Source organism: Orbicella faveolata, unplaced genomic scaffold, assembly GCF_042242905.1.
Source record: "Orbicella faveolata isolate gen_17 unplaced genomic scaffold, um_ofav_v1 contig_47, whole genome shotgun sequence".
Lineage (NCBI taxonomy): Eukaryota > Metazoa > Cnidaria > Anthozoa > Scleractinia > Merulinidae > Orbicella > Orbicella faveolata.
The window spans coordinates 2840927-2851880 of record NW_028301577.1 but is presented as its reverse complement, the minus strand read 5'-3'; the positions used below and the strand labels follow the sequence as shown (position 1 = coordinate 2851880).

Here is a 10954-nt window from a genome sequence, read left to right as displayed (position 1 = left end):
ACTATTAGTAGCTCTAGCTACAAGGTCAATGACTTCTGCTTTGCTTTCTTGATAGGTCCGATTTCCGCCGCTCTCTCGAAGAGCCTGCTTCCTTGAATGAAGTCTGATAAATCCGGTTCATCTTGATCATTACATGTTCTTCCCTGTTCTGCAATGACGTTCTATTCACTCAGAGAACAAACCAGTTTAAACTACCATTTCCTCTCCCATAATTTCAACAAATATTTTCGCAACACATGAGTTAGAGAATCGGACATCCACCAGAACTGCAATTTTCTCGTTGCGCGCGCATTAGATTCCTCGGGAAAAGACACGTGAGTATGGAAGTACGCACGCAAAACGCTATTTTCCCAGTTCTTGGGCATTTGGGCATTAATGAAACTGACTACTGCACTTTTTAATTGAAGATGGTTAATAATATGTAAATATACATTTATCACGCTTTGTCTTAAGTTGTTATTTGATTACGAACTTAATTAATTTGTTGTCCTACTCGTACGAAGCAAAACGTTTTTGCTCAAGTTCACTTGCTTTACAGTTGTGGTAATTACTAACTTCCTGCTCTGCTGTAACGAGGTCATTTGTCTCATCTTTACTTCCGCCATGCAAAAAGTCTGATTGATCACCAGCTGGGTCAAATTTCATGATTATTACGCTTTGTTCCCTGTTCTTCAAGATATAAAAGAACCTTAGCTTCTTTTCACTGAGAGTACATCTCAGTTGTAAATCAGGAAAAACAAGCTCGAAACTATTTCGAGAAGTTCTTCAAACTGCGTCATGTTGGTCCGTGTTCTTTTAGTTTGTCTTCTCATTGTCGCTACAGCAGGTAAGCACGTGGAAGTAAGGTAATTTTGAAGGTTTTTCTTGTTGTAGCTTTATTTACGTAATAGATATTTTAAAATTTTAAATTTTAGATTGTAATTTTAGTTAGGGGACCTAAATAGGGATAACCTCATGGTCCTCCTTTTCAAATACTCTTTGTACTCTGTATTTGAATAAAGTATTATTATTATTAGTTTTTGTTTTAGCGTCACGATTTATCGACGGAGTTATATCACCTTGCCAAAAAAGAGGAGAATTTTAACAGTCTCGGCTTTGTTGGTTCAAAGTTTGATCGCTGATCGAGTTTTAGCACGAAACAATCATACCTCTGATAGAGCCAGGAATGCCTGCTTACAGCGTAAATTTCTATAACCTACAACTTTTCCCTCTTTATTTTGTACTCCCAGACGCGGATCCGCGTTGTTGTCTACCCAAACGCGCGGGTTTGTTCGGTGGAGCTCCGACTGTTCGCTTCTACTACAATAAATCCCCTAAAGTAAAACAGTGTAAGCCGTTCATCTTCAATGGATACATTGGCAATGCAAACAACTTCGAATCGTTGGAACAATGTTGGAAGACTTGTGACGGTGCACGTTGCCCCTGAAGAGTTGCTTATGGGTGAGCTGGCATGTTTCATGTGCCATTAGCGAAATGGCTTTGACTGTTACTACTCACTGAATGAATTTAAGGATATGTTGTCAGTCAACTCTTTTAGACCGTTAATCAATATGTAGATAAATTCTCCCTTTTACCTGGCAAACATTTGTTTTAATTAACTTTGTGAGAATTCGTTTTAAATGAAGATTCTTCCTGGCTCGACCTAATTGACCCCATTCTCCTGTCCGCTCAATTTACTGTTCTGCAAAAACGCCAGATTTCAAAATTCAGAAACTAGAAATTCAGTTATTGCTTTACAGAGAGGACACTCAAACCGTAAACACTTGTTATGTTTTTGTACATTTTTCTTATGACCATAGACTGCGGACTCTTTCTTTTAACAGGAGTATTTAGTGTTTTTACACTTCGAAAATGTTAATATTATACATTATATGAAGAGCATTAATTCTATCAGTCATCAAAAGAATGTGCAAAAAATGTCAAGTATACACGGTTTGAGTGTCCTTACTGTAATCTCTGTTACACGTCAGCGAGGAAGTAGTTCACCAATGCTGAAATGTTAAAGGCCGTGACTGTCCGTGTAAGGTAACGCAGACGAGGAAATTCGAGATCACTTGCTCGGAAAGTTTAAGAAGAGCAGGAAGGGGAGGTGGACCTTAACGCGCGTTTTTTTGTTAGCACTTCTCTAGCTGCTGATGTCACTTTATAGGTTGCAAAAATATCAATCAATGCACGATCGGTTTTAGACCAATAGCATACGACTTTCCCTTGATAGATATGAACAAAATATATTCTCTATAAGTCAGGGGAATTGACCGACTCAGTTCTTGATCATTTTTCAGATGAAGACGAGGATGTCAGCGAAGAACTCCTGGAGAAGTGGAAAATGAACTTAAAAGAAAGTCTTCATAACTGAGAACAATCATATTCTCTTGCTGGAAAGGAAACGAATTCAAAAAATTAATTATATGAATATAAAATTAAATTTTCCAAAGAGATGTTATAAACGAGTGTATAATGTCTCAGTCAGTAGATTGTCGGTTGGTTGTTGCTAATAAGACGCTATCTACTGTCTGAATAAGAAAGGAAGTAATTTCTCTTACTCTAAGTATGTTTGGATATCACATGCTGTAATTAATTTCTCCTCGTTTGTTTTCTTTTTACTGTATTTACTTGTTGCCTTTGTAGACCTTAATTTGCACGGGGAACTAACAAGAAAACCAACTGTCTGATTTAGCTTTCCAGCTCGAACTACAATTTCAATATAGAAAGAGTCAGTGTGCCATTTCAAGATGAAAAATTATTCAATTAATTATATGAATGCGCCCAATAAATAATTATTATTAATTATTATTTTTATTGTTTTGTTACTGACGTAGACAAAATAATAGGTTGCCTAACACACAAGCAACATTTGAAGACAGCACTCCGTAAGATATTAGTAAAGAGAAATTATTCCAACCGATATATTGTAGTTTTAGTCATAAGTCTGACCGGAAGCGGTATGGACCACTTGGCCCGACCCAGACTTCACCGTTATTTTCACAATTTGTTCGTCGACCTCAGCGCTCCTAACTGACAATTTAGATAAAATATTAAAAAAATTTGACTAACAACTATCAATTATCATCAGTTCCCTTACAGATCATTCTGTCCAGGTCTCACAATTTGAGTTACGTTTCTCGCCAAAAATCCCTGACCCTTCCTTGACCTCGCAAGGAAGTAACACGGGATTGCGTTACACTGAGGAAACACATGTTCCAGAAAGGTAACTTGTTCATGTTACAATGAAGTAGTTCAGCACCAAGGTCCCTCGTTCTCATAGCTTGCTTATTTCCCGGAGCTCATTTCTATCCAAAATAAAATTTGGCGATTGATCAATAAGCATCTTCAAAGTTTCTCTTAAACACTTGATATAAGCCGTTTTATTTCCTTACGTAAGATTCGTTACGGTTCTTTGTGACTTCCATGTGTCGTAAGGTGCGGTACTTAGAGACGGACCATTATTTTTTTGATGGGATGGGCAATTTCTCCAAAACATTCCTGCATAGAAAAAAACTGATGAAGAATCGTGCAAGGAGAATCGTACAAGGGGAATCGTGCAAGGGGAATCATGTGGAAAAAAAATGGAGTAAGTGCGTTCTACCATACAGGTCCTATTTTTGATGTTAAAAAATTCTTGCACAAGCTATTGCCCAGCAAAAAAATAATGCACAACTTAAGGCAAGAAAAAATTCATGGCCCAGAAAATTGCCCAGCCCACCCTAAAAACAATAATGGTCCGTCCCTTATGTCTGTCGTGAAGTGTGTGAAATAAGGCGCATGTACGTTTATATGACTTAAGCTGCGTCATACAGAGGTCGAGAATCGGTTTTTTAAAACCGATCCTCTGGGAGAGGAAACGGCTGTTAAAAAAACTGCCGTTTCCTCTCCCATCATTTTAACAAGTGTCATTCGCAACAGAATGAACAGGTTAATCGGGCTGAGGAATTTCCCATCGCACTGCCTGGAGCTGCATTGGATTCCTCGCGAAAAACGCGCGAGTATGGGTTAGTATCGAAGTACGCGCGCAAAACGCTGTTTCTCAGTATTGGGTAGTACTAAAACTAATTATTTTTTAATGTAGATATAATTTTCTCGTTTTGTCATAAGGTTTTCCTTCATTGTGAATTTTAATAACTTGTTACCCTACGAGGTGAAATGTTTTTGTTTGTTGGCTTGCCTTACATCACGCATCGTGACAATTGGTCACATCTAGTAACTTCTTGCTCTGCTGTTACGAGGTCATTTGTCTCAAGTTATTAACTTTCACCGAAAAAGTCTGATTGATGGCTGGCTGGTTAAATTTCATGACCATTAGCGTTGTTCCTTGTTCTTCAAGATATAAAAGAACCTTAGCTTCTTTTCAAAACGAGTATGTGTCAGTTGTGATTTCAGAAAAGAGCAAACTCGAAATTTCTTCTTCAAAGCTCTGCGCCATGTTGGTCCATGTTCTTTTCGTTTGTCTTCTTGTCGCCGCAACAACAGGTACATAAGTGCGTGGAAGAAACATTTTTTTTTTCCAAAATATTTCTGTTTTAACTCTCTACTTAGAATTACACACGTAGCTGATACACTGAAATATATACTCTACCTATACGTTAAGAGTTATCGACGGAGTTACATTGCTTTGCCAAAAAAACAGAGAAACTTCAGTTAGCGCTAACAGTCCGGCTGTGCTGCGTCAAATTTTAATCTCTCGTCGAATTTTAGCACAAAACAATCATATGTAGAAAATATAAGATTGTTGGAATGCGTGTTTACTGAGTAAACTTCTAACCAGCAGCAACTTTCCCCTGTTTGTTTTTGTGTATTCCTAGACGCGAACCGTTGTTGTCAATCCCCAGACCCGGGTACGCGGGCTGGATCTGGGTGTGTTCGTTTTTACTATGATGGGGACTCTGGACAGTGTGTGCAGTTCGTCTATAAAGGAGCAGCTGGAAATGATAACCGTTTCGAATCGCTGGAACAATGTCTGAACGCTTGTGACGGTGTAGATTGCTCCTAGAGAGTTATTGCCTCTTACAGGTAAGCTGGCATGTTTTATCATCCATTGAAAGTGAAATGGCTTTCACTGACTAACTGAATTTAGGATTTGCTGTCCGTCAACCCTTCCTAACCGTAAATCAATATAAAATTTCTCCCTTTTACCTGCCAAATATTTGTTGTACTTAGCTCGTGAGAATTCGTTTTAATCAAGACTCTTCCTGGTTCGACCTGATTGACCCCAATCTCCTGTCTGCACAATTTACTATTTGTAATAACGTCAAATTTGAAAATTCAGAAACTAGAAATTCAGTTATTGCTTTATTAAAGCTCGAAGTGAGAGCTCCTATTACACGTCAGCGAGGCAGTAGTTCTTCTAATTCCAACACCAATGTTTTTACGTCTGCAGCATCACCGTCCGCGTAGGGTGACGCCAAAAGGGGAACTTCTGCAGGACGATTACTTTACTGTAGAAGTTGAAGGAAGGCGTTAAGAAGCGGGAGGGGTGCGGGGGGGGGGGGGGGGTGGGGGGAGAGAAGGGTGTGGAGGTCTTAACGCGCAATTTTTAACCAACGCTATTCTCGCAGTTATGATGTCGCTTTCTCTGTTGCAAAAATATCGACACGTTTGTAAAAGGAAGTTTTGCTTCATGATCGGGTTTATAACAATAAAATACGCCTTTTCCTTGTTATACATGAATTTGATATGACTCTTATGTTCAAAAGGCTTGATTGACCCAGTTCTTGCTTTAAAATTTTCAGATGAAGACGAGGATCGGTTAGCGAAGAACTTGTAGATAAAAGAGATATACTTTGTTGAAGAAGTTTGAAATATCTGATGATGGAGTGAAGGGGGAAGACGATTTAAAAATTTAACAACATGTATATAAAATTGAGAGTAATTTATTAATAAATTTCGTAATAACAGAATCGAACAGAAGATGGTTGGTTTTTTTACAGACGTAGACAAAAGAAATGGGTTCTAAATACTGCAGCAACATTCGAGGAAAACAGTCTGACAGTTAAAACTAAAAAGAAATTACCCCGGCCGATATATTTTATTTTCAGTGATAAATATGACCAGAAGCTTACGCTTGCTTTAAACTCAGTCAACCCTTTTTATCCTGCAAAGGAAAGAAAGCAGAAGAAAAAACGCCAAAGTCGAGAATACAAAGAAATATCACAAAGACTGGACTAGACGATTCAAAATCTCATCACCATGGCAACATCGTTTCAAAAAACCAAATGTGATGAACAGAAGTCCCATTCCATCCTCGTAATCTTGTACTTCCTCCCCAAAATACTGGATCTATTTTTTTTTCTGTGGGATTATATTTTATCCAATCTCTCGCCGTTTGTTTACAGAGTTAAAAGTCGTTAATCAACTTAATGGTAAACTGGCAAATTGTCGGACATTTTAAGTACGTGACAATTTGCTTGTCGACTTCAGCACTCATACTGACAAGTAAAATACACCTTATTCCAAAATGGCCGCCATTTAAGTATTCTTTTGTTTACTTGCAAATAAGCCCTTGTGGCCTCGTTCTTAAACTCGAAATTCAAAAGAATATTTTCCTTTAAACGAGGCAACAAGGGCTCATTTTCAAGTAAACAAAAGAATACTAAAATGGCGGCCATTTTGGAATAAGGTGTATACTACCTTAAAATTTTGACTGGCAGCTGTCAAGTTATTAGCAGTCCCCATCTCCTTGTGTGGGTGTCACAATATATTTGCACAACGTTTCTCTCTATTTATCCCCGAAGATAACTTCTCACCCTTCTTTGACGAGGTCAAGTATTGGAGAGAAACTCTGAAAACGCATATTGATAAATTACTTAGTTCTCCGTAATTTATCGGAGAGAAACAAGCAGGAAGAGAACGATGGACCTTGACGCTAGAGTGCGGTACTTCCGTGTAAGATGTGCAGTGTCAACCTTGTCCCCAGGGCCTCCTCCTCGACGATTTTCTTGACTTCAGTGTGGTGCAATCCGTTTTACTTGCTTGTCACGAAAGTCGTGTTTTTACCGTATGCCATAAGTTGCGTTACTTCCTTGTGACGAAAGTCGTGTTACTTCCGTGTGCTATAAGTTGCATTACTTGCTTGTGACGAAAGTCTACTTCCGTGTGACATAAGTTGCGTTACTTGCTTGTGACAGTGCGCCACTTCCTTGTGATATAAGTTGCGCTACTTCCGTGTGAAATAAGTGATATAAGCAGCTATATACCGAGGTCGAACATAGTCTTCCGGACAGATCAGAAGATCAAGAACACTAAACTCTTCGTAAACGTTTCTTGAGGGCTCTGTCTGCAACATGTTGGTCCGTTCATTTGTTCCGTGTTTCTTTATAGCCACTTTGATCACAGCAGGTAAGAGAACGTCTGGCTCATCAGACAGTACTCCAATATAACCAGGGTCAATAATCTCCACTTAATAACGGCAGAAGTAGCGCATAGCGAAATTAGCCGAGTCAGTTGCATGTGAATCTGATCTTCGTCCCTTAGCATATATGTAGTTTAAGCAGTTCATTATGGAGGGAAAATATTCAGATAAGCCCAAGCTAAGAGCCATAAAGAAATCAAACCCGCAAATCAAAAGCGCGCATTTACCAATGAGTGCTATTTTTAGAAACACGGGCCCACCTGCACGCTGGGTATAAAATTGCCCTAAAACCAGCGAATTTGTTTCTTTCTCTATTTTTAAGGCTCGGCTAGCCGTTGTTGTCTTCCCAATCATTCAGGATTTTGCAGGGCTGATTTTCCACGCTTCTTCTACAACGGAACCTCTCAACGGTGCGAGCAGTTTACCTACGGTGGCTGCCTGGGAAACAGAAACAACTTTTTGACGTGGCAGGAATGTTCGGACGTTTGTCGCGACGTAGAATGCAATTAAAAGAAGTGTCTGGTAAGGCGGCACGTTTCATTGTGTTGATGATCAACATGCCTTATTCAGAAAATTGGCAGATAAACACGCGTAACCTTTTGATTGCAATTATTTATTAGTAAACAGTCGGATCTTCACTTGCTGTTTCTTCTTATGTATTTTTAGGAGAAGAAGAGAATTCTGGTGAACAAGCAGGATGATATTTCTAAGAAATAGAGATTGTCAATATAAATTAACTAAGTGAGATGGAACAACAAAACTATATTGCTCGTATTTAATTAGAATACATTTTTTTTTTGCAGAAACTGATGTCTGTGTTTTCAGTTGTTCATTACTGGTCAGTTGGCGCGCTAAAATATCTCTGCTGTCGATGGGTAATTCTTTCAAAAAATCTCAACTGTCAAATTTAAACACAGCTCATTAGCAAGTTATAAGAACTAAAAAAGTAAGTAAACACATAGGAAAATATGCTCATTGATCAAACATAAAGAAGCGCCAGGCTATCTAATGAATTAACACTGCTAGCATGATTTTCAAGAATGGTTTCTCGTCATTACTCCAGTTTCTGACAACGCAAAAACGCTATTCAAAGGTCAAAAAACTCAAATCGGTTGCTACATGACAATAAAATATTCACCAGGCACGGAAAATGTCTTCTCAAGTCCTAATGAAACATCCACGGTATTACATATAGAAGTGACCATTGAATAGGGCGCACCTTTGGAATTACTCCAGGTAAACTGAATGCAAGCTTTGTAAAGTCGACGCAGAATCCTGCGCTTCCTTTATGAAGTCAACAAATAGACTTCTGTAACCCAAGCCCACGCAAGAATTAATTTTCAGCTTGATTAATCACTTCCTTGTTGAGGACTAAAACAGATTTATATCTACAAGTCAATATATGAAAGACCATATATTTGAACTGCGGAGACATGATTGATCATCGAAGTTATATACACAACTTTTAAAAGCAGCTGTAAAATTAAAATTCGACTCAACAAATTTTTAGAAACGGATTTCACTAAAAGAAGTTAACGTTAAAAAGCAACGACGTTTGGACCGCTCGACGGTCATTTTCAAGTTGAAAAGTAAACTTTTTGCATGTACCCAAATATATACAATCGATTATAAGAATGCTAATGAGACACTGACTAAAACGGCTGTGACTAAAAGTGGGACGGGGACTTGGGGACTAGGACGTGGGACGTGGGACGTGGGACGTGGGACGTGGAACTCGGGGACGTGTCACTCGGGGACGCGGGGACGTGGGTACGTGGGGACTCGGGGACGCGGGGACGCGGGGACGTGGGGACGCGGGGACTAGGGTTAGTGGGGACGCGGGGACGTGGGACGTAGGGACTTGAGGACGTGATAAATAAACAACACCTGATTTTTGCGCTAAATTTGTAAAATACAATTTTCGGTGGTCAGGTTAAAGATAATCTAATATGCTGGAGAGTTTGTCAGCAGACCAGTAGTTGATGATCTCCAGCATATATTAGGGACCAGCACCGACGACGACGAGCCCAGAGGACGACGACCGGAAGTAAAATTTCCCCTTATCGTGCCACTACACATGCTCGACTCGTCGTCCATGTGAAGTTCTGGACGTCAAAACTTCAGGTTTGCCGTCCTGAGCGAACATGAGTATGTATTAATCTATTTACCCAGTGTCTCAGCCAGAAAATTTATATCAAACTATTGAAATGAAATTTGGTTATTTTTCTAACCTCTTAGCTTTGTATTAACTAGATTTTACGGCGAGTTTGATGTAGAAATCGTCGGTAACAACATTATTTTGTGTTTGTCGACTTGTCCGTTGTGAAATTTGCTTGGCAGCGAAAGAAGAAAATTAAATAAATTCAGAAATTGAAAAATGACTCTTTCTTTCATTTTCTGCTGGTTCCTATCTACATGTAGGCTTTCGCTTATGTTTTTAGGATAGAATTTTATACCGTGAAGGTCGTTTTAGATTATATCGGCCCGAAGATTCGGCAACATTATCTTTCCGAGTGAAAACCTGTTATGTTCGTCCTATGAGAAATCGAGATTTTTCGACATAAATTCCTCATGTAGGACTGAAAGTTCGTTGTCATCGATACAGTACCGTTTTCGTAGCTCAAGCGAAACTGGTCGTGGAGCTCGTGAAAGGAAGACATGACAAAATTTTTCGATAATTTTAGGTCGATGTTTGCAAGGACTCAACTCTATTTACATGTACTTGCACTTGGTTTTCACGCCGTGAATGACGTCCTCGACCCAGTCCTACGGCAGTTTTACTCATCATCGTCGTCGTCTCATTCATCATCGGTGCCTAAGGTCCCTATTACTTTTCACTTGACCGCCGAGAATTGTATTTTACAAATTCAGCGCAAAAATCAGGTGTTGTTTGTTTATCACGTCCTCAAGTCCCTACGTCCCACGTCCTCGAGTCCCCGCGCGTGCTCGCGTCCCACGTCCCCGCGTTCCCACTAACCTGAGTCCCCGCGTCCCCGAGTCCACACGTTCCTGCGTCTCCGAGTCCCCGCGTCCCACGTCCCAGTCCTCAAGTCCCCGTCCCACTTTTAGTCACAGCCGACTAAAACTCTAAAATATTTACATAGAAACAATACAAGTTTGAAAATGGTCAAATTTGAGCCAACAACACCCAACATGTCGCAACACATCGCAACACGGTGGCCAAACGAACGCAACATGTTGCGCACAACAATGTTGCGATATGTTGTGTTGATATGTTGCGATCGTTTGGTCGGGGCTTTAGAGTTTTAGTCAGTGTCTCATTAGCATTCTTATAATCGATTGCATATAATTAGGCGCATGCAATAATTTTACTTTTCAACTTGAAAATGATCGTCGAGCGGTCCAAAGGTCGTTGCTTTTTAACGTTAACTTTTTTTTAGTGAAATGTGAAATTGATGCCTGAAAAAAAAGGCTTGAAAGGGATTCGAACCCGAATTTTTTTCTGGCTTTACTTTCACAGCTACTTAAGTTGTGTATATAACTGCGATGATTAATCATGTCGTCATAGATTTATATCTGCCACTCCATAAATACGAAGATTTATTGGCTGTTGAATCAAAGAAGCCTATCGTGTAACTGACAGCAAAT

General features: G+C 39.5%; 2 long non-coding RNA genes across 4 annotated transcripts; both read left to right on the top strand.

The window, feature by feature from the left end:
- The first annotated feature begins 554 nt into the window (after nt 1-554).
- LOC110060083 (uncharacterized) lies at nt 555-5894 on the top strand. Of its 2 annotated transcripts, XR_016204050.1 has the most exons (6): nt 555-826; nt 1230-1440; nt 2283-3208; nt 3904-3989; nt 4800-5007; nt 5727-5894. It is a non-coding gene; the product is annotated as an uncharacterized LOC110060083 (long non-coding RNA). The 2 variants fall into 2 exon arrangements; XR_002297841.2 differs by lacking the exon at nt 3904-3989 and having other exon boundaries at nt 648-826.
- Nucleotides 5895-7167: 1273 nt separating this feature from the next.
- Nucleotides 7168-8151, top strand: LOC110060064 (uncharacterized). 2 transcript variants are annotated; one of them, XR_002297838.2, is made up of 3 exons: nt 7168-7332; nt 7668-7867; nt 8012-8151. It is a non-coding gene; the product is annotated as an uncharacterized LOC110060064 (long non-coding RNA). The 2 variants fall into 2 exon arrangements; XR_016204051.1 differs by having other exon boundaries at nt 7170-7332; nt 8015-8151.
- The last annotated feature ends 2803 nt before the right edge of the window (nt 8152-10954 follow it).